Here is a 24231-nt window from a genome sequence, read left to right on the forward strand (position 1 = left end):
AGAAAAGATAGGGGATTACAAATTATTCTTTTGTCTTTTTTCAAATTAGCTCCAAAGATTATTTTTATACACAAAGGCGGGGAGGTGACTTGCAAAGACTGTTTGCCTTGCATTTGGGAGCAGGTCCTACCACTCTCTCCATCCCTCCACCAAGTTCTCACAGCTCTTCCCACTGTCTTCCAAGACCTCCCTCATAAACCAACTCTAAACCGATGCCTTGATTCGCAGCTGAACCAGAAAAAACTCAGATGGAAATTATTTTAATTCCATTCAACAAGTAGAACTTCATCCAGCCAAAAGGCTGAGTAGGTGGCACGAAAACTATACTTAGAAATCATGTCCTTAAGTCTGAAATTAATAGCTGCAATATTCAATAAAGTAACAGTTTAAACCTGTACCGAAATGATGCTAAAAACAGTCACGCTGCCAGCACCAGTGACTTGTCCCAGTGGGAGACTTTTCAGGTTAGACGTGAACGTTGGTGGAATTCCTTCTCATTAAGGAAAGCAGCGGAAAATACAGGACCTACAAGCTTTCTCACGAGGAACACCATCTCCTCCTAGAACATACAGGGATCTCTTACTGCCCGTCCTCAGGGCATCCCAGTGCCCAGGACAGGACCGCCTGAATAAACTAAGCTGTCTGAACCATCAGAAGCGACATAAACAATCTACCACGATGTGTGGGTTATATCCGCAGCAAACAAAACAGATCCATTGTAGGAACCATTCTTCACCCTCAGCAGATGGGATGCTGTTTAAAAGGCGCCCACCCAACCTCAAGTGGGCCCATGCCACCGCCCCCAGCATGCCGCACCTGCCCCACCCACGCCGCGAACCCAGGTGCTGAATGAATACTTGACATGGGTCCCAGTCCAGAGATGTGCTCCAAGTGTGACATACATACCAGACCTAAGACGATTGCAAAGTCTCTGTTTATATTGATCATATGTCATAGCAACAACATAGATATACTGGACTAAACACTGAAATCAGTGTCACTTATTTCTCCTCCCTCTTTCTTTTTTCCAGTTTCTTTAATTGAAGTATAGTGGATTTACAATGCTGTTTCCCATCTCTGCTGTACAGCAAGGTGACTCTTCCCTCTTTCGGCGTGGCCACCAGGAATCTGAGATCTGCGTCGTATCCATTCAGAAGCACTGCTCTCGCCACCAAGTTGCTTACTTCCCTCAGAGCACAGGATCACCACCGACCTGACCCTGCTCGCTGACGGGACGTGCTCATTTGTCACGGGCCCCCGTAAGACAGAAGCCCCGCGAGCACAGGGCTCCCTAGCCTGTCTGCTAACTCCTCAGCACCCAGAACCCAGTGGCTGAGCCCCACACCACAACCATGAACGAATCATGAAAGAACGCGAGGCGGGAACCAAGACCGGGGCTCGTCAGGCTCACCCACGGCAGGCCTGCCCCTCTCCTAGTACTCCGGGCGCAAGTCCTTCCTTGAAAACTCACTCACTTTCCCCCACCCACCCCACCCCTGGGTCCAAGGACGGGCCAGGGCTGGGTGTGGGCCGAGGGCTCAGCTCCAATCCTGACCCAGCATTTCTGAGCTGAGTCGTGTCATGGCTTCCATAGACCTCAGCTTCCATGGGGGGAAAACCCGCTTTTGTTCACAGTAAAATGTTCAACCAAGATCCGCCGTCTCCCACGGTGCTCAACAGCCTCGCGCTCCGGGGCCGCACACCCGGCACCGCAAGGTCCTGCTCACACATCTTCCTGGGCTGCCCGGTCCTAAAAACCGGTGACATACAAAATCAGGCCCAACTCCCCCCTCCAGCGAGGGCCCCCCTCAAACCTGGACACACCCCTGCGCCTGGAGGGGTCCCCGAGGCACCTTCACCAGCTGACCTTGGAGGGCTGCACACTTGCCCCAGATCACCCGCCCAGGGCCGTGGAGGACAGCAGGCCAGCAGCTCCGACCCACCCTCCACCCACGCCCTGCATGAGCCCAGGCCCCGGGCCTCCAGCTCAAGCCGGGGTCAGGAGACGGTGGCCCCTTCCTGCCCATCAGAGCTCCTCTCGTGTAAGTGGGGTGGAGGGGGGATTCACTTTTTTTTGATCCTCTACTGAGTTGAGAGGATCACGAATTGGATTTGGATGATAATGGAGACTGTGTCTGGGAGAAACACATCAGTGAAGCACTGATGGTGCCTGAGACCCAGAGGGGGCCGGACACCCTGAAGGAATGAGAGAACCAGAAGCAAGGGTTGTACTAAGACGCCCTCTGCCATCAGCCCACATTTTCCCAGGTCTTCAGACCTGCCATGTATCTTCTCCCAGTGAAGAACCACCCGTGAGGATGCTGGACAAAACCAAACAGAAATTCATCTTACTTTATGGAGAAGCGGCTTAAGACCCCAGCTGGCCGAGGGTGACCACTGCTTCCCATGCTGCCCGCGTCCTGGAAGCCCACTGCTCTGTGCCTGCAGTTCTCCACTCCACACAAGCTGTCGCTGCTTCTACTCCAAACCAGTACTGAGCATTTACCTTCCATAACTTCCTTCTACGTAGCCAACAAGATGCCTGAGAGGACTGAAGATCCTTTCTCTCACTGGTCTGGGGTTGAGCTACTTGCCCACATCACATGCACCTCTAGGTCTTACAAAGGGTCACATCCCCCCAAAATGCTTCAGAGGCAGCCTTTCAGCTTCAAGGACACATTTAGATTTAGTGAAACCCTCTATTACAAGGTAGAAATAGCTGAAGTTCTGACTTCTGGGAATGGCCTACATCTCCTTTTTACAGATGTATACAACTGTTAAGCATAATTGCAACATTAAGCCATGGCTCTTATGAGAATGTTCATTGCTCAAAGTCACCAAGCTCTGAGAAGCATCTCGCACAGCAAAGAGGTCCCAGCAGACCAGACACCTCGCGGGTCGACACGACCCCCTCTGCAAGCTGACACACCTACTAGGAAAGGCAAGCGAAATTCAAGGCACTTCTTCAATGACAGCCCCTGAGAGGCTAAGGAAATAAGTGTGGTTATTACAGAACCTCGGAGGAATCACAAAAGCTCCAAATACGGTAAAGTTGAAGTTTTTCAAGATAGTAAGCTTTCTGATAGATTGAACTTTTTCCGTTATAATTTTAGACAGATACCTGAACTTGTATCTCTGCAGGCAGCTCAGATCAGGTGTTACCTTTTCAATGAAACCAAATCTAATTGTTCCAGTTTAACAGTCATTTCCCTGCTCTGTGCTCCCAAAGCGCAGTATTCCTCTTGGTAAGGACCTTTCTAACAGCCTCTGATTCCTTTCCTAAGACTGCAATGTGTAGGGCTGGCTCAGGTGCCTCTGGGTCTGCAGCCTGGTTGTAGGTGCTACAGCAGAAGAGAGAGCGCGAGAGAGCGCGCGCGCGCGCGCGCGTGTGTGTGTGTGTGTGTGTGTGTGTGTGATGGATACAGCAAGCACAGCAAGTCAGTAGACCCCGATTAACAAAAATGTTCACTGTTCTCTCAAGTTCTAAGAGTTTTCAAAATAAAATTAAAAATTTAAAGTGAAGTAACAATAGCTCAGTCATTGCTGAATAAAGAACTGTGGTGTTTTTTAATGACTAAATGACCACTTAGTAATCGAGCCAAGAGGACTCTGGGAATTTTTCATCCAGTAAGCACCGAAGCTCGCGCCAGCAGGCACCACGGCAGATGCAGGGGACTGAACCACGAAGCAGCCTGTCCCCGACCCCACGACCACCGGGGGAGGAAGAGGGAGCCGGGGGCACTGAAGGGCACGTCACAACCCATCAGTGTGTATGGAACAAACCAGGGGACGGATCACAAAGCTGCAGGAAGTGGAACCGTGTCTTGAAGCACCCAGCAGAACTTGTCCACGTGTGGGGATGGGTGAGCCATTCTGACAGTGAGGCCACGGCAAAGCCAAAGGGACAGAGGACGCTCCTCCCACCGGCTGCCCCGAAAGCCCCGTCCCGGGACCCTTCCACTCAGGAGACTGATGCAGCGCCAGGGGCAGCCCGGGTTACTGGCCCGTGGAGCGGAGACGCTGGGACGCTCCTGAAGGCCCCCCCGCCAGCACTTTTCATTCCCTGCTGAACGGCTGGCGGGAAATGGGCCCATCTGATCTGCCAAAGGGGAAATACCCCTCTCCCCCGGGCACAGATTCCACCAGAGGGCCTCAGGAGGGTCTGAGTCTCTCTGAAGCACCCAGACATTGCAGAGTGCCCCCTCTGCCGTGCAGATCTGGTTCTCTGGTTCCGAGTGCTAACGGTCCCGGAATTGGTTCCTGGCTACGTGACTGATCCTCGGGACAGAGGTGAGACCACCCTCCCTTCTGCTTGGAGACTCGGGGCTGCTCATCCAAGAAAACAAGCTCCTGAAGGCTTTGCAAGTCATGCCGACAGTTTCTAACACCGGGGAAGCCCACGGGAAACTCTCTTTGGGGACCCCTACATGGGTCATCTGAACAAGCAGCAGCTAAGGTATAACCCCTATGGGACCAAAGGTGGGTCAATCACCTACGGTGTCGATATGACCCCACGGAAACGCTGGAATCAAACTTCACAGCATTTCCCCTCCACAAAATCTCTGCAGGCACAGTTGACGACTCAGAGAAACATCCGTGGAAACGGTTTAGCCTTTTTCTCTCTTTTGAAGATAAAAAGCAGTGTTCCTTAAACAAAAAGCTGAGTGGGACTCACTGCACGTCCTCCCTTTTCCTCCTATTTGCTCTCTGTTGGGTCAGGGCTCTTTCTTTTGAAAATTATTTCATAACCTGATTTCCGCTGCTGTAGCCCAAGGAGTCCAGGAATGCACAACTATGAACGGGACCATCTGTCACGATTGTAAGCACCCTAGAAGACGGGAAATATCTCTCGCAAAATGGTCCACCCTCATGACTTGGTACCGTTCCAAGCTACTCACTGTCACTTGGATTATTTACAAATGGATCAGGCATGGTTCGTGTGCATTTCACAGGAGTCAAATCCTTACATCTCCGACTTCAAGACTGCATATAGAAATGAAATTTTGGGGTCGACTAGTGTCAAATAGAGGGCCACCTTCCGGCGAATCAGCCTGATCACAGAAGGTCGGGGTGCTGTACCACCTTTGCTCCTGGGCCAGGATCTACAAAAGCGGTCATGTTTCAAACAGGACCAGAGCATTGCAAAGCCCACGGGGGTGCCAGACACACTCAGTTAACCATCCCTGCTCAGGATGACAATGACATCAGCAGTGGTGACGATAAAACATGATGCCGGCCACCTTTCTCCTGAGGACCCACTAGGACCCAGACGCTACCCTGGTTTCTTCACATACACTCTTCTCCAGTCCTTACAATAACCCTACGAAGGTGCCCTCCTGCAGCGGGGGAGACAGAGGTAGAGGCCACGCACACAGAGCTGGCGATGTGCCTGCAGGTGATTACAAAGTAAGGAGCAGCAAAGCCAGCGCGGGTCCAGCCTGTGACCTCTGCTGTTCTCTGCTAGAAGCCACTTTCCCAATGACCCCACCACCCCCTCAGCCCTGCAGGAAGGTCAAAGTGAAGGGCCCCTTTGCTTGGACCGTCGGGAGTCGCTTAAAAAAAAAAAAAGAGGGGGTGAGGGGGTATCACTCACTCGAGGAGATAGGAGCCGGGTGCTTCCCAGGCTTTGCCAAGAGCCCCTCGCTGCCCCTCTCTCCCCCTGCAGCGGGGATGGCCAGCTACCAGCCCTGCCCTGCCCCGTGACAGCTAACGAGGCTCCCGCCCAGGTACTGCACGCAGAAACCTCCATTTCTCTTATCCGTCAACACCTCTAACTGCAGCCCGGCATCTCACTTGCATCTGCCCTGTAACCTGCCCAGCGAGAAGGGAAATTGATCCAGGGCTGTTTTCCTCTCTCACCACGAGTGGATGTCCATCACCCAGGCGGGTCTCCACGCTGTGCATCAAGCAGGACGGACCCACTCACACGCAAACGTCAGGGAACGTTAAACACGCAGGAAGGAACCTTCACTCTCCCGGGCAAGCACGCGGTACCGAAACGAGGGAGAAAATTTTAACCCCAAGTCCAAAGACCACTGAGATTCTTCACATCATCATCAACTCTTCCACGGGAGAGCTGCACAATGCACTTATTATCACACCAACATTTCATAAGACGCGTCATTATGTAATCAAAACGAGAGAAGGTGAATCACTAGCAGGTGGAAGAGAAACTTGGTGCCACACTTGTTCACACAACCGGGGACACCGCTCAAAATCTGAGCTGACGTTTCTGTAACTAGCAGTCCGGCAAGTCTGCTTTCAGGAATCCACTGCACTGACACTCTCGTCTGTACACACACACACAGCCCCAGCCGGAGCCACGGCTACTCGGGGGCACCCGCCAGGCCCCAGGCGCTGTGCTAAGGGCCTCCCACGCAACAGCTATTTCACTCCGCACCCTCTCACGAGGCAGTACTGTTACCACCCCCGTTCTACAGAGGGGAACCCAAGGACAAAGAGGCAAAGCAACGTGTTCAAAGTCAAAGAGCCAGCAACCGGTGGGGCAGGATGCAAAGACAGACAGTCTAAGGAGGTCGCTGAAGCTCTGTTTAAAAAGGCAACACACAGTGTATAACTTACAAGCTCATTCATAGGAAACTAAGTAAATTACGGCACAGCCACGGAGCAGAACACTACACAACTATTAACAGAAGTTAGTTCTGTCTACGTGCTGATGTGGAAAGAGGTCCAGGATCTACACTGTTGGTGAAAAAAGCAAACTGTAGGACAGTTATGGAACAGTGTGGGTTAAACCCAAAAGGGGAGAGTAACATACGGATGTCAAAAGTGAAGTTCTGAAAGGACAAACCAGAGAACTCAACGGTGGTTCCATCTGTGAAACAGGCCTGGGTCATGGGAAAGGGAATTTTAACACTGTGCCCTTCCATCTGTTTTGTGGGGGGTTTTGTTTTTGTTTTTTAAATCAAGAGTACGAATGCATTTTAATTTTTAGAAGTGTTTTTACCAAAAGAATTGGAAATTTATCAATGATCAGGGAGGGAAGAACAGAACTTTGGGCTTCATGTTACAACTGTTTTGAGCAGAGGAAAAAGGCAAAGCCTCATAAAATATCACGACCAAATCCCACGTGTATGTGCGTCTGATACAGAACCAGCTAACCCCAGGTTCAAGATGAAGCTGTGCACCTGATTCCCACAAAAACGGCAATAAATACTGCCTTCAAATGTCTCCTATGGCGACTATGAAATGAATCAGAGCAATTTAAATCCCTGCAATGTTAAATTCTAGGTTGATGGGCTGAGGACAGAGCAGCCGAACATCCAGAGAACAGCACAAAAGAACAGAAGGGAATGACCCACAGTCGCTGGGGACAGTGCTGGTCCACACCCGTGTCCCACCTGGACATCACCACACAGCTTTCACCCCAGGTGAGCCCACATAGTCCCGAATGAAGCAAAACCGCTACGTAATTCAGAAAGATACTGGACAAGAAATAAGTTGTAAAAGTCAAAGAGGAAGGCAGTTCTCAAAACCCCAGGTCAGGCATTTACACATACTAGCCTTAAAATAATTTAAGATGTTGGAAGAACTGAAGAGAAAAAGTCATTTCCAACTATTTGAAATACTTTTAAAATCTGGAATGGTTCCCCCTAAAGAACCACCAAAGCTTAGGACACATTATAGGAAAGTATGACAGATGTTTTATTCAAAAAAGGAATAAAACAGAAACCAGATTTTTTTGTACAGCTGTTAGAAAACAGACGAGAACATCCTTGCTTTTGACAGTGAGTTTCTGAACCTCTGTTCTAAAACACGTTACTATGTCATACGACAGGTTTACTACTGGAAAAGTAATTCAATTGGGGGTTTTATTCCTAATTAATATTTTAAAATCAAGTACTGTAAATCAAAACCAAGACCAACAGCCCATCAAAAGGTAACACTCAGCTATAACCCTCTGTAATCATTACAGTAGAAAATGATACTCCAAGCCCTATAGTGTGGGCATAAATTTATTCGCTCGTGTTTAATTCATATTTGACTCTTCTATGTGCCAAGCAAATATACTCCATGAAATGCTAAAGAGTGCTAAGTGTCCCAGAAAGCACACAAAACTCAAAAATAGGGAAGTAATAGAACGCTACTTATATCTAAATAGTTTAACTATAATCGTTTCATCAAAAATAATTTTTCTTTCTTTCTTAGAATTCAACAGGATTTGCCATGATGCTTCAAATGATTCTGGTTCTTTTAAAAGTCTTCCAAGAAAGCTGGAACCCCTGCAATTTATCTTCTTAGTAAATTTCCTTGTAGTCAGCACGGGCATCGTTCTACTGATCTAAAATTATTTTCACAAGAGTCGTGTTGAGTAGACATCGATAGTCGTGTAACAACTTCTAATGTGAGTGATGAGGATTCTAAGGGTGTGTGTCTTCCACAAGGTTTGGGAGAAACAGTTTCTCCCCCAGAACAACACACTGTGAAGGACTACTCAAAGAAATACCACTTCTTGGCCTACAGAATTAGGAAAAAATAAAGTTTTTTTCCATAACATTAATGCTTCATGCTGGCAAGAGCCCAGGCCAACAGGAAGCCATTTATTGCTGATGACACTGAAATTAGTACCATGCCTTTGAAAAGCAATTTGGAAATGTTTGCCAACAACCATTAAAAAATCCCCCCCTAGAAAAAATAATATGAACACTTGTAAATCCTACCCTTAAGAAATGATTAGATCAGAAAAAGGCAAAGGCACAAAGCTGTTCATTACAGGTCATTCACAAGAGCAGTAAAATTAGAATATTTACAGTATAGACAGAAACCCGGGATGCAAAATTCGGAAGACTAAGGTGACCATTCTAATCAGGATACAATGCTTGAAGACCATACCAAAATCTAGGTACAGTTGACCCTTGGCGGGGGGAAGCGGGGAGAAGAAGCAACCCCCTCTGAAGTCAAAAATCCACGTATGACTTAGCCCTCCATACATGAGGTTCCTTCCTATCCAAGGATTTAACCAGTCGCATATTGTGCACTGTAGTATTTACTACTGAAAAAGTCCACGTATGAGTGGTCGCACAAAGCTCAAACCCGATTTGTTCAAGCATCAACTGCACACAGTTAGGTATAATGTGCACATAAAACAATGAAAGGAAATATACCAAGATGACACAATTAGAGGTGGATTACTGTGTACGAGCAGGATTAGTGCAGAATTTCTTAACCTCAGCGCCACCGGCATTTGGGGCTGGATCATCCTTTCTGGTGCCTGTAGGATACTGGGCAGCACCCCTGGCTTCTCCCCACTAGACACCAGTAGCGGCCCCACCCCTAGTTATGACAATCAGAACTGTCTCGGGACTTTGCCAAATATCCCCTGGGGGGGCAAAATCACCCGATAGAGAACCACTGTGTTTAAGCTACTTCTTTCTCTACTTTCTAATTTTTCTATTATATATATTAATTGATCTTTTAAAGTAGGAATGGTAATAGTAGAAAGCAGTATTTGGTGACTCATTCCAGTTTTTTCTCCAGAAAAGCTCTCCCAGCACAGCCTTTCTTGCTTTGCACATGTCTCGTTACAAAAAACCCACATCCACAAGTTCTCTGTAATGGAGATTAATGCCCCATCTCTCTCTCAACATTCAATGTTTTGCATCCACGCTCTTGGAGAACCTTATTCTGTACTGAGAAAACACAAAATGCATAATCACATCCCCAGCCTGCATTTCAAAAGGAGCTTCAAATTCTTCCTAATGACCACAGAGCTCAACCAAAGAGAAGGAAATAGCATTGGGTTCGGGTAAAGACAAATAAACTTTTTGGCCAACCCAATATTTTTGGCCACAAGCTGTTGCTTTCAAGTCAACAGGTCAGAAAGAAATCAGACTTCCTTAAAAATGAGGGCAGAACAGGTTAAACCATCTCAGAATCCAGCAAGCCAAGCAGTAAAATTTCAAAACTGGAAGACAGTGGAGACAGTCTATAGCATTTTCTTTTCACTTCATATATTAGCAAATCCGTATCTATTTTGCTGATCCGCACTAATTACATCTAATGGAGAACCCCTTTGATGGCCTGTACGACAAAGTCCAAACTGGCCTCAGGTTACTTTCGCCAAGTCACTCCCCATCCTCTCCAGCACCCCACACCCTCCCACCCCCAATGTAAACTTCGTGACCCTCCTCCCTCCTCAGGCAGCTTCCCGGGGGTGGTTCCCTCCTGGCGAGAAGAGGCCGGCTCTTCACCTACAAGCCTCCACCAGAAGAACTCACTCCCTCCACGGGGCACCCACCCAAACCCACCTGCCTGCTCCTACTAGAGCAGGGACTCCTTGAGGACAGAGAAGGAGCCCAAGCTGCACGTGTTGCCCTATAACGGCCTAAAGCCATCTCCAGAAGCCCTGCAGTTCCTCTAAAGAAGTCCCAACTTCTCACGTCTGGGCTGGGAGAAAGAACACGTCGGTAGAGAATTCTTTCCTGAGTGTTTTATTTAAAGTACGGAACAAACAAACTCCACCTCAGAGACGTTGTTGCCTGTTTGGTTCTGGTTTTGTTTGTTTGTTTGTTTTTTTACCATCTATGGGGGCGGCTTCACGAGCACTGAGTAGCCTAGCATCCCTTACGCTGATGTAAGGACAGGGACTTCACATCCATCAATCCTGCCACCTGGTTCTACAACTGCTGTTCTGAATCTAGGTTATTATAACTAAGTGAAAAATAGGTTGTAAAACAATGGAAACATTAGGACTCCTCATTAAGTTATTCATAAGCACTATTTATTATTCCTCTACTCTGGGCAAGAATCATTAACATATAGTTACACAACAATTCAAAGATGTTATAGTATTTAACATTCAAGTGAGAAGTACAGATTATGTTGGTGACCCAACTATACTGAAAATATTAAAAATAAATGGAATATTTAAGAAGCACTTAATGAGCCTTTACTAACCATCAGGCTCTGTTCTAAGCCTTTTAATATACCAACTCGCCTAATCCTCACAACCACCCCATGAGGTATGTACTATTAATTTCCTCATTTAAAAATAGGCAATCATGAGGAACCTGAGTTGATGTGTTACTTCCTCCCTGATTAAAACTATAGTCCGTTTACATGCCTAAATGTACGTAACTATGGGCAAACCACCAGGTCACATGCTTTCAAGTTTTTCCCCATAAAGCACAATTCTCTTCAGTTCCCTAGGAAGCAGCCCACATGAGTGTTTATAATCTTATTTTTGTTGTATGCGCTTCTTGAATTGCTCACTGGGGTCAATGTCAAAACACTTCCTAAAACGGACCTTGTCCTAGCAGTCAGCTCAATTTTAGAAAAAACTGATTTGAGACTGAGGCATTTATTTATTTCTTCAAAACACTAAACCTATAATTTTGGTTTTATGTGACTTGTAATTTCAACAACAAGACAGCTGAGCATCAATCCTTTTTAGAAAAAAAGCTTTTTTTAATCTATTATAAGATCTCAATAACCCTAACCAAAGATTACTTTTAATAACAAAAATTAGAAAAGCCTCAAAACTTAATTCAAATGGAGCCTAAGGCCTAAGTATAGCTAATACTATAAAATCCTTAGAAGAAAACATAGGAATAAATCTTCCTGACCTTAAATTTGGCAATGGCTGCTTAGATACACCAAAAAGCATATGCGTCGAGGGGAAAATGCATAAACTAGACTTCAAAAATTATAAATGTTTGTGCTTCAAAGGACACCACTAAGAAAGTGAAAAGACAACCCATAAATATTTGCAAGTCATACCTAATAAAGGACTTTTATCTGCATTATTTGAGAACTCTTACAAGTCAAAGGACAAATAACCTAAGAATTTGAAGAGACATTTCTCCAAAGATACAGCCAATAAACACATAAAGACGCTCAGCATCATTAGTCATTAGGAAAGTTAAAAGTCAGAGCCATAAGGAGACACTACTTCACAGCTACCAGGATGACTAAAGACAAACAATAACAAGTGTTTGCAAGGACGTGGAGCTCTTCTGCCTTGCTGGTAGGATTGTAAAACGGGGCAGCTTCTTTGGAAGCTACTTTGGCAGTTTCATGAAACAGTAACCATAGAATTAACATCACTCAGCAAATTCAGCCACAGGCAAATCCCCAGGAGAAATGAAAAACACAACTACAGACTTGTACACAAACGCTCTGAGCAGCATCACGCCACAGTTAAAGTGGAAACCATCAGAAGTCCACCAGCTGATGAATGGTGAACAAAATGCGGTATACTTCACACAGTGGAATATTACTGAGCCGTGAAAAGGAATGAAGGGCTGATACATGTCACCAATAAGAGGATGGACGTTGAAAACATTATGCTCAGTGAAAGATGCCAGACGCAAAAGGTCACATATTACGTAATTCCGTTTATATCAAGTGTCCAGAATAGGCAGATCCAAAGAGAAAGCTGATTCCTGGTTACCAGGAAGGGAGGGAGTGGGGTGGGAAGGAACTGGTAAGGGCTGTGGAGTTTCTTTCTGGAAGGATGAAAATGTTCTAAGATTACGTGTGGATAGGTGCACACTTCTGTGAGTATACTAAGAACCACTAAACTGTGTACTTTAAAGGGATGAATTCTATGGCATACAAATTATATCCCAATAAATCTGTTATTTAACAATGCCATGTGTGGCAGAGCAGAAAAAAAATCAGAACTTCTACATTCAAATATGTTGGGTAAAACTCAGTCCATCAATGATTCTTAACTTTCCCTTTTACCCATTCACACTGAACAGTGACGATCAGTAATAACAGAAATAAGAACCTGTGTCCCTGGGTTCCACATCCCACGCCAGCTCACACACTGTGGACCTGGGACAATGCCTGTGCCTCAGTCTGTTTCCTGAGAGTACAAGACAGCAAGAGGATTGACAGAGCTGACACCAGGGCTGTGGGACAGCAGAAGTCAAGAAAGACCTTTTACAGGATTCATAGTTGCCCAAACCTGGAAGCAACCAACATGCCCTGCAGGAGGTGAATGGATAAACTGTGGTATGTCCAGAGGATAGAAATTATCTAGAACTTAAAATGAGCCACCAAGCCATGAAAACACAGAGGAGCCTTAAACGCAGATTACAAAGGAAGAGAAGCCAGTCTGAAAAGACTGCCTACTGTATGATTTCAATTCTACGACCTTCTGGAAAAGGCAAAGCTATGGAGACAGTAAGTAGGTTCAGTGGTTTTCGGTGGGTGGAGAGGGTAGGGATGAAAGGGCAAAGAGGATTTTTAGGGCAGAGAAAATACTGTTATAATCATGGACACACATCATGACACATTTGTCCAAACCCATAGACTACACAACACCAAGAGTGAACCACGATGTAAACTACAGACTTTGGGGGATTGTATGTCAATGTAGGTTCAACTTCAAGAAATGGACCACTCGGGTGGGGCATGTTGACGATGGGGGAGGTGGGCAGGGGGATACGGGAAATCTGTTCCTTCCTCTCGATTCTTGTGTGAGCCTAAAACTGCTCTTAAAAAATTAAGTGTTTAGGGAAAAACAACAGCCCTTTACAGGAGGTTGAACTCAAGTGCTGAACTGGCTTGGTACATTTCCAGCATCTTCTGTCTCAGTCATGGAAGGCTTCTTTACCTCCTGTGCCCTTCCCCCCGCCCCACAGCGAGGAGCTTGTAGGAGTTACACCGGGATGAGACTCTACAAGAGGCCTCCTCCCACCACACCCAGGGCCACTCAGACTCGTGTGTCTTAGGGCTGGAGCATCGAGTCCAGAGACCCACCCGCTCCTCTACCTCCAACCTCTGCCGGCTTTGCCCCCGAGGTTCAGCTCCTCATTTGTCTGTTTCCCTCCTAACTGTACCAGGGCTTTAAACGTGACTGTGTATGTCATCAGGAGGCTTTGCTAAAACAGATTCCTGGGCCCCAGCCTGGAGATTCTGATTCAGCAAGTTCCAGTGGGGCCTGGGAACTGGTATTTCCATCAAGCTGAGGCTGCTTGTCCTGGGACTGTGCCCTGAGAGCTGGTATACTGCCCTGTGCCCAGCATGTAGGAATTCGATGAATACATAGATGACCTAAGCAGAGAGTCCATTGTCTATATCATGTTTAACTATCCCCCCACTTCATCATCCATGACCTCAGCTGACCTTCACAACACATGAGCAAGGCAGGTACCAGTATCCCACCCTTCAAAGCTGTCTGAGCAACCCAGGCTTAGCAGGATTAAGCAACGCACCAGGTCCATATGGTTCTGATGGGCAGGACTAGCCTGAAAAGCCAGGGACGGGGAGGTTTCCACAAGAGCTACCCTGAGCCTCCGCATCGCTATGCATCTCGTCACTGCATCTGGTTTTCCCCGATTTAGCATTTCCCTGGTAGCTGACCTGAAGGGTAAAATAAGCCCAGAGGAAACCAATCTATTTTAAATAGGATAGAAAAGACACCCAACCTCAGGAACTGACCGCCCCCCACCGCAGGCTTTAATAGCACACAACGTGCTAAAGAAACATGTATGGCTTACACAGAAGCTTTAGAATACTGTATGCATGGGATGCTTTTCCCAAAGACTCAAACCAGCTTCACCAAGGAGTCATCAGCTCACAGCACAAAATACAGTAAGGAGACCAGCGCAGAAGTGCCACTGGCTCCGTTTCTGAAGAGGCAAACGGGGCGGGGCGGGGCAGGGGGGGCACAAACCGCCCATGTCTGCACGGCCTCTGAATCATCAGCCCTCTTCAGCCAGCCAGGCTAGCGGAAACGCAGCCCTCTGTGCGCAGCCAGTGCCCTGCAGGTCTGAGGACTCGGGTGCCTCCAGGTGACAGGTAATGCTCATTAGCCAGACTTAGGTCCTTTCTTCTCCTCATACGCTTATTACCTACAACGAATTCCAATTCAACTCTGCTCCATCTCTTCTCCCTCCACGCCCAATCCTCCCGGGACCGCAGCCCAGAGACAACCCCCGCCCCCGGCAGAGCACACAGGGGAGATGATCAACCCCTCCATCCGATGGTGAACGCTCCCCTACGAAGCCATTACCCACCTGGGGGGCCATACCCACGCAAGGAAGGAAGGTTCAACACAGAAAGAATACAACTCACGGGTGCCGCGCACTCAGACACTCAGTGAAACGGCAGCTGTCATGACGTCAGTACAGGAATCCCCACAGGCCCTGGAGTCCAGCCCTGACAAGGCCAACCAAGACTCGTTTGTTTGCTGGGTTAATTCGGGGCGCTGAGGCGCAGAGGGGGCTGGAGGATGAGGAGGAAATCAGATAAGTGGGGGACCCTCCAGGCTGCACTGGTACCATGGAAACAGTGGAGGAGATGCGGCCACGTCCGCATGACCTTGAGAACAAACCCGGAGAGAAGCGGGCCTTCAGTCTTAGGAGGACCAACCCTTCAGAGCTCCTCCAGACAGGATGCTGAGGCCACACGTCGCACTCTGTCACTCAGCACAGAACAGGCGACCAGGCAGACCCGCTGGACGAGGAAGCTGGGTCCAGCGGTGAGAGCTGGAGGGGCTGGCGGGTGGGAAAGCCCCCGGACGAAGCAGAGCGCGCAGGGATGCTCCCACCTGCCCACACACCGACCCCAGAGGCAGACCTGGCAGCACTGGCCAGGGCAGCACCGTCCCCGTGGCGATCCAGGGCACTCACCCAGTGCAGAAGCAGGAAGCAGGAGAAAGGCTGGCCCCCCACTGCAGGAGCCCGGCTCCCACGCTTCAGCTCTGGAAGTAAAGCCGCTAACCAGGGACACACTGCTCTCCTTGACTGAGGGGCTGCTCAAGGCCTAGGGTTTACTGATCAGATGCTAAACACCTGAGGACGGTTTAATCTGGCTTCTTACCTACATCCAAGCCTTGAGTACTTGATGCTACGAACCAAGAGATAATCCACCCCCATCGCAGGACAGAAACCGATCGTGAATACAGGAGGAAAGATTTCGATGGCGCCTTCTCTGCAGCAACTGGTTTAGCTTCTGTGATGGCCACCAGGTAAATCCCCGAATGGGAAACACAATACCAATCACCAACTTTACACATTTAGAAAGCCATTGGGATTTTGTCAGTTTACTTCAGTATTGTTACTAAACTAGTGGCTGGGGGGAAAAAACGAGAGAATTAAGAGAAGCAGAAAAGGAATTCCCTGGCAGTCCAGTGGTTAGGACTCTGTACTTCCACTGCCGAGGGCAAGGGTTCGATCCCTGGTCGGGGAACTAAAATCCCACAAGCCTCGAAGCACAGCCCAAAAAATGAAAATAAAAGATAAAAAGCAGAAAAAGTAAAATCACCATATTCTTACCACTCAAATAGGTATCGTGGACATTGCGGTGTATATCCTCATAGGCCTTTATATCGATGTAGGGTCAGAATCGCATGCCAGTTAAAGCACAAGAGCTGAGGTGGCCGCTTAGAGGCTGTGTGACCTTGGTAAGTCAAGTTCCCTCTCTGGGCCACACGTCCTTCATCAGCAAATAGGGATAACGCCGCAAACTCATAGGTTTAGTGGAAGGGTGTAAGGAAACGATCCATTTTAAGCGTCTGCCACGCAGTAAGTACTCAGTAAATATTAGCTGGATTGTGTTTACACTAATGTTCCTTCAGCCGCCTTCTTTACCCACAGATTATCTTCCCATGACAGCAAACAGACTTCTACCGTTTCAGAGTTAATAGCTTTGCATATCTACTCGACTGGGGGCCAGAACTGATCCATCTCCCTTCGCTGCCCTTCTGGATGGTTGCTAGCTTGTCCCTGACAAATGACAGGAGCATCCTTACTGCTCACCCACCCAATTCATTTCTTAGGGAAACTCTCCAAATAATTGCTGAAAAAGAATATATTTACATAGTTACGCGGGCTTTGGCTTTTTTTAGATCAAAATCTAATGATTTCAGAATATTTTGTTAGGTATATTTATTATTTATACAAAGCCGAAGATTCAGCTAAGAGTAAAAGTTTCTTAAGTTCTGTGTAACTGAAGTTACCACCTCTCGACAAGGGGTTTATAAATTTATCATCACTGCTTATGTTTTAGAAAATTCATCAGTGCCACTCAAACACCTATGAATGTGGCTCCAAAATGTCCCATCAGCAGACTCGGAGGGCCTCTCCATTTGTATGTGCACTGCATGCATATCTTTCAGGTGGTTTTGCGTTTTCTATTTTGCAGTTGCCAAGGGTCTGTAAGGGCACATGTATGCAGGTGGACTTAAAACAGCATTTTTCCATGTCTAGTCCACAGAAATAGATTCCCAAGTCCCATCCAGACCTGCCGAGTCAGAATCTCAGGCTGGGGATGCATTTTTAAATGAGGTTCCAGGAGATTCTTATACACAGTAAAGCACAGCGGGTGCTACCTTCAAATGATGCATAAGCAATTCCGGATACCCACCCCCCCAGCCTCTATCCACATTCTCATCTTTCCAACTTCAGCCTCTGAGGTACCACGTCTTTCTCTCCTACATTTGTTCAGACACCAGGCATTTTAAAATTCAGTTGAATTTAACATGAAGTATTAGATGCCTATTATGTGCCAGGCCTTGGGCAGGCACTTTCAAGAGACTGCCTTGTGCCCCAGGAAGCACTTTTAAGGAGAAAATCCGTCATCTGGTTTCTAGGCAATATTGCCCCATGTCCCAAAGACACGGGCCACTAGGTGGTAACTTTGTTCTACTGTATTACCTGCGGCCTTTTAAAAGGCAACATATAAATTATAGATAAAACGGTTAGACTGTTGCTCTATTGCCAGGCCCTATTCTAAGAACTTCATATACTGATTTAATTCCTTTGACAATCCCAATATAGTCTGTGGTATTACCTGTACCTTACAAAGAAACAAAGGAAGAGGAAGGTACGTGCTTTATCTGAGATCAAAATTAGAAGAAGAAGAGCTCGAACTTGAACCAAGGCAGTCTGGGTTCAGGGCTGCACCCTTCGCCACCAGGCTAGTCTGTTTCTCTAAGGTTAGAAGCCCACCACCAGTCTCGTCTGTTTCTCTAAGGTTAGAAGCCCACCACCAGTCTCCACAGAGGAAGACTGCTTTCAAAAATGATCTCACGTGGATCTGAACTTCAGGAGAGTCAATCCCTCTTCATTCTCAACTCTTAACCTCATTAGTGATGGCAGGGCAGGCAGTTTGATCAGTAGATGAGAATTCCCTTGGCATCAACAATGAAGCCAGATCAAATCTTCATGGGTTTAAAATGTGATTATTTTCACCAAAGATGGGGGAACTTGGAGAGAATAAAAATAAATGCATAATCATACTTTTTGTTTGTTACTTGTATTCTGTAATCCTATAATCAAATTCGTACTTTGTCGGAGATAAACAGAAAATCTTTGAGATTCTGCGATTAACGGAAATATTTAACATACTACGACCTGCACTCTTTTATACTATTATTCTCCCCCTGCATCTGTATTGACTGTGTAACAGTGGCTGTGAGCTTCAGCTCTGGGTTTGAACCCCACCTTACTGCTTTCAGGCAAATACTTAACTTCTCTATGCAGCCATATACACCCATACAGAACAGAAAAGGGTACCCAGAATTATCACGAGGATTAAACGAGCCTCTGAAGCGCCGACCTCACAGCTGACACCTGGGAAGTGCCCAGTAACTGTTACCCACCCTAGTTACCACCCCTGCCCCACATGCATCCCATTGTTTCGGAAACGGATTACACCTGTGTAGCTTCAGAGGCTGAGGTAGAGACGTCCTCACCATCCAGGTGGCTTTGATCAAGCACAGGTGACAAGCAGGGCGACAGCGTGTCCTGGTCTGTCTGGACAGTCCCGGTTCACGCCTGTTGTGCTAGCTTAATTATTAATGGTGCTTCCCCTTCACTGTCACAAGTGTCTTGGTTTGGATGAAAAATTACACGTGCACACTAGCGATAAGACTAGAACAAACCAAAAAAGAAAACCTGGCAGTGCTTAATAGGTCCCACAGCAGCGAGGCCACCAAGCTGCGTGGGCTCTTGGGGGGGGGTGGGCAGCAGGAAGGGCGCCGGGCGGCTCAGCGGGGCCTCCAGGTGAGACGGAGGACGCTCAGGGCAGGGGGACGGGCAGCTCAGCGGGACGGTGAGGACGACCGACACTCGGGGAGCTGCCGCCCCTCCCTCCTGGTCTCCCGGAAGAGCGGACTGCACCACGTCCGCTAAAAAAGTGCAGGTGACTGTTTACCGCTGAATGAGTCCATTAAATTTTATTAGACTATCTGGGGGGAGGTGGAAAATACTCGGAGATTGAGCACTTCCAGGCCCCCAAGTTAAAAATATCCCAGCGTATTAATCGTTCGTCTCGGCATACGTGGCTGTCACCTGACCGCCACCCAGCTGCCGTCAGTCTCGGGGACGTTTACTAAGGAAAAGGAGCCACCTGCACGGTTCCAATTCCCCTCCCGCGTCCCCCCACCCCCCGCACACACTGTTTCATGAGGGAATCCTGGGACCTGAGGACGATCCTCACACGGACTTCCTCCGTAAAGTACAAGGATATCCTGGACCTCGTTAAGACGGGTCTAGTCGCAGAAGCTCCTTAAGAGGCAAAATCTTAGCGTCTCCGCGACAGCAAGTCTGGGGTGAAACCCCAGCACTTCACGTGTTTGCCTCAGCCTTCACTTAGGCCGAGTTTCTGATCAATGAAAGCTGAGTTACACTGTATTCTGAATTAAGATAAAATACAGCTCTGACCCAACGCCTGCCCGCCACCTTTCCACAGCCTCTCAGGGAGAAGGTGCCAGTCAGTGATCAATGGGAGGGACCAGAATGGGATGTTTGAGAACAAAGGGCCCAGAGTCAAGCTGCCCAAAACCCCCACAACTGACAGGTGAGGCAACTAAAACGTAGAGACAGCGAGACTTTCCCTGGGTTAGATGGTTTGGGCCAGGCCAGGCAGCAGGACCCAGCCCCCCACCTGCCCCCTTTACTCTAAACCCAACTAAAGCGCCCAGAAGCTCAATACAATCACAGTGTTGGGTGTTTGTATGGAACCTGCTATTTTAAAGAGTTGTGTTTACATGTCTCCCCTTAAAGAAGCACCCTTTCCCTCCTTTTATTATGAATAAGAAACATGAAACATGCCAAGGGATTTGCTCCAGGCCAAACGTCCCTGAAACAGTCAAAAACTGAACGTAGATTTTCAAAGTGCCCCATCACCGACGATAATTTAAATCAAGTCATGGAATTCAGTACAAGGTAAGAATCACCAAAACGAGCTTCACTACCTTAAACACACACTGGCAGAAACACCACGGAATGGACAGTTCGGACATCGTGGCTGGAGGTCAGAGTTCACAATGACCAGTCAGGACAACTTGCCAAGCATGTCAGTGCAGCACCCTAAATTCCAGGTTTTCCCCCAAGATTGGGAACCTCCCAGTAGGCCCTTCTATCAACAGGGACTCCTGTGAGCGTAGCTCTTAGGCACTCCTGCAGGGTGAGAAGGCAGTGAAGTTTTACACGCCTGTTCTGCACAAGGACCTTTCCCACCTCATTTCAACTCATCGTCTCGTGACTGAGTGACAATCGTGTTACAAATCAGCGTCATCCCCATTTGGTAAATGAGGCAACAGGACGAGGCTGAGCCCTGAAAACCTGCCGAGCACCATGAGACCAGCAAGGACGCAGCTCAGGTCCCAGCTGGTCTGAAGGAACCAAGACCTAGTCATTCTGACTACTCCGACTGCTTTCACTTAACCCAGATAAGTCACTTAACCAGGAGAGAGAAACAGACCTCACGAGACCACTTTACCCTAAAACTCCCTATCAAGACTTATCAGAACGACAACAGCTTATCAGCTTCTGAAGGACGGAGAGCAGAAAGGTATCAGAAGAGCAAAGCCCCAAGTTCTAAGCCCTCAAACGCTGCATGCATTTTTCACCACTGTTTTAGGTACAGACACCTTCGAGACCCCTATTTCTATTTAACGGCCTCTGGCTTCCAGACTCATCTTCCACCTGTGCTCCAGGCCTTCACGAAGTCTTTTACCCGCCAGTGTGACCAGCAGCTTTTTCTCGGCTCACGTTCCAGGCTGAGGAATTCCTGGCCAAGGGCCCAGGCACCTATGAACCGCGGGTTTCTTTCTTTCTGCTCCCCTAACATCGACTTCCACAAAGAACACTGGGACCCTTTTTGTTTTTCCTTTAAAGAAATCAGATGCCATGAACTCAGTATGGTCCTGTAAAAAAATGTAAAACTTCCTAATTGTCTGCAAATTGAGTCCCGTTATACACTAACTTTTGGTACCCCTGAAAGCAAGGTTTTCAAAAGATTTTAGTTTTGCCCTGAAAAAATAATTCTGAAGACAGGGGAGGGGCAGAGGTCAAGCTGAACAGATCACTTTGACATGACAATTACCATTCTATAAAGGCCAACACGGAATAAAAATCCCAAAAGTGCCTCTTCAATCACTGAATAATTTAGGTAAAGGTTTAATTTTTGTTATGAAGTGCTTTTTCAAGACTGACTTTTGCTATTTTGTAGGTGGTCTTTGGCTTTGCTCTTCAATCATCGAGTCAACAGCAATTTCTTGAATCTACAAGAGATGCACACGAGATTTACTGGAGTAAAGAGGGTCCCCCCCTCCTTTCAAGGAAATGGGCCAGCGGAGCCGGCCAGCGCCGTGAGTGCATTTTCTCATTCATCATTCTTCCTTTCTCTTCTGGTCCTGCTATTTCACACCTCTTCAAATTCATGGCTGTTATTTAACTCTGACAAACTCCCTACAACTAATTCATATTCTCAACGCAGTTATAATGGGTCAATTAGTGTCTCTTCTATAGTCACTATTGGTATTATCCCCGGAGAAAAGAAAATTGCCCAATCAGCTTCTAACCTTAGTCCCAGGCCCTGAAAATGAGAACACAAAGGCAATTTATTTTTAATAAGCTAGTCAGGTGCATGTCACTATGGAAAGCCTAGCTAGGAAGGTTACTCAGAAGGTAGAGTCATTAAGTTTTGCTTTAAAGTACATTTTCTACCAATAGCAATCCACGTTTCAGATATTGAAGACCTTATAAAACTTTTGGCTTCAGAAGGACTGTCTGTTTAAAGTACTACAGTTGCATCAAGAAAAGGATCCTCTGGGTTAACATCTAAAAGGTGACCTTTACAATCGTTGCCTTTAATACTCTACATCAAGAAATGCAGAAACAGAGCTCTTTGTAGGTGGGAAGATTATGACAACCTGTGGAGGTCGTTTCAGTGGCAAATGAATAGCTACCACATCTTAACTATAAAGCCAAGCTTAGAAAGCACAAAGTATCCCAGTCATGACATGGACACCTGTCACAAATGTCTCCATATTTCTCTGACCACTCAGGAAAGATAAATTACCTGTTTCAAATGCGTTCTGCATATAAACAGAAGTGGCGTGGAGGCTGCGTTACTGTCAGTGCTCAGTTCACAAAGAAAAGCCATGGCTCAGATAACGTTAAACAGTGCATCGTCTATCGTTCATGTGAGCCTTTGGCACGAGCTTTATACTTCTGCCTAAATAGGTGTAAGATAATCGGGGCGTATTAACCATTCATAACTGTTCTGTGGACATACACTGAGTAAAACCGATTTTCTGTCAAGGAGAATCGTCTTCATTTTAGAATTTATTGGGCATCTAGGATTACACGAGACTTACTCTAGGTACCATGAAACATACAAAGAGCTAATCCATTGGGGAAAGCAAGCAGCAGTAACCGTAAGGGCAGTGTAGTCAGTAAATGGAAGCGTTTTGTGTGGTTAAGAGCATAAACTCTCAAGTCAAATACATCCACACAGGTTCTCTGATGAAACAGGATTAAATGAGATCACGTATGTAAAGCGCTTAGTCCAGGGCCGGGTCACCTACACCCACCCGTTCCCGTTAGGCTTTAAGAAGCCGGCAAGGCTCGTAAGCCCTCCTCCCCCTTCTCCCCTTGTCGGGGCTATTTAATGCCACGACCTATAAGCCCGGCTGTCTCGCTCAGATACCTCAAATCCAACAGAATGCTGAATGTGGGGTCTTTCCAGAAAGTCTGCCCTAACTCCCTAACAAAGCCTCAAGAAAACTGCTCTATGAAAGCAAGAACCTATTCTGGGAACATCCAGATGCGAAGATAAACACTGCTTTTATATAAAACGCTGAGCCCCCTCTTCGCCTAGCGTTGGGATGTATTTGTTTCTGACACAAGCTTCACAGACAGACCCTTCAGAGTCATGAACACACACACAATGGAAACTACCGCTTTTAAAACATGTGCTGCAATTAGATTTTCTATTCCTCAGTTCTGAAATAATCTGCAAGCGAAACATTTAAAGGGTTCACTGACAAAGTGAGAGAGTGGCATGGACGTATATACACTACCAAATGTAAAACAGCTAGTGGGAAGCAGCCGCATAGCACAAGGAGATCAGCTCGGTGCTTTGTGACCACCTAGAGGAGTGGGATAGGGAGGGTGGGAGGGAGGGAGACGCAAGAGGGAAGAGATATGGGAACATGTGTGTGTGTGTGTGTATATATATATATATATATATATATATATATGTGATTCACTTTGTCATAAAGCAGAAACTAACACACCATTGTAAAGCAATTATACTCCAACAAAGATGTTAAAAAATAAAAATAAAAAATAAAAAAAATAAAGGGTTCACTGAGCCACCCATGCAGGAGAAAAAGTCACACCGACTGGTCTAAAATAAGACGAGGTCTGCAGAAGACCACAATGGATAGGAAAGTGGAAATAAGAGAACACAGCAAGCACTGGCTGAGTACACTGACGTGTGCGTGGAGGGACCAGCAGTGAAGGAGAAGCAGAAACTCCTCGAATCAGGGAGAAACCACCCGTGCCCCCAATCACACGCCACAACACCCCTCTCCCTCACAGCCCCGCTTGTTCAAGCGCTTCCGTTCTTTAAGACCAAATGCAGACACCACCTCCTCAGCTCCTGTCCCTTCGGCGCCAAGCCCCTTTGGTGTCAGCTCTCCAGTGGCATTTATCAAGCCTCCCCCGTTTGGCTGTAGGCCGTTCCCTTGCCTGCCCCTCCCAGGAAACTCATCTTTTTAAAGCCCATCCCTGGCCTGGCCACAGCAGTGTCACTCCCTGTGCCTGGCACGGTACAGAGCACATGGAAGATGCCCCTTGATTGTTTATGAAACTGAATCGGCTTTATTCGAACAGTGCTCCTTCTTAATGAATTTACTTGTAACAAACACTACGAATTCACTAAATTATAGACAGTTTGCCTCATTAAGTCATGAGTTATTACTTATGGAATGTAGGGAGATGTTTTTCACATTCAGACAAC

General features: G+C 47.1%; 1 protein-coding gene and 1 long non-coding RNA gene across 4 annotated transcripts in view; one reads left to right on the plus strand and one right to left on the minus strand.

The window, feature by feature from the left end:
- Positions 1-24231, minus strand: part of PRKCA (protein kinase C alpha) — a 368584-nt gene that overhangs the window by 292090 nt on the left and 52263 nt on the right. The gene's annotated exons all lie outside the window — the stretch shown is intronic.
- LOC309650506 lies at positions 15731-22022 on the plus strand. Its single transcript, XR_014257600.1, has 2 exons — positions 15731-17911; positions 17950-22022. It is a non-coding gene; the product is annotated as an uncharacterized lncRNA (long non-coding RNA).

This window comes from Balaenoptera physalus (assembly GCF_965194825.1).
Source record: "Balaenoptera physalus genome assembly, chromosome: 20".
Lineage (NCBI taxonomy): Eukaryota > Metazoa > Chordata > Mammalia > Artiodactyla > Balaenopteridae > Balaenoptera > Balaenoptera physalus.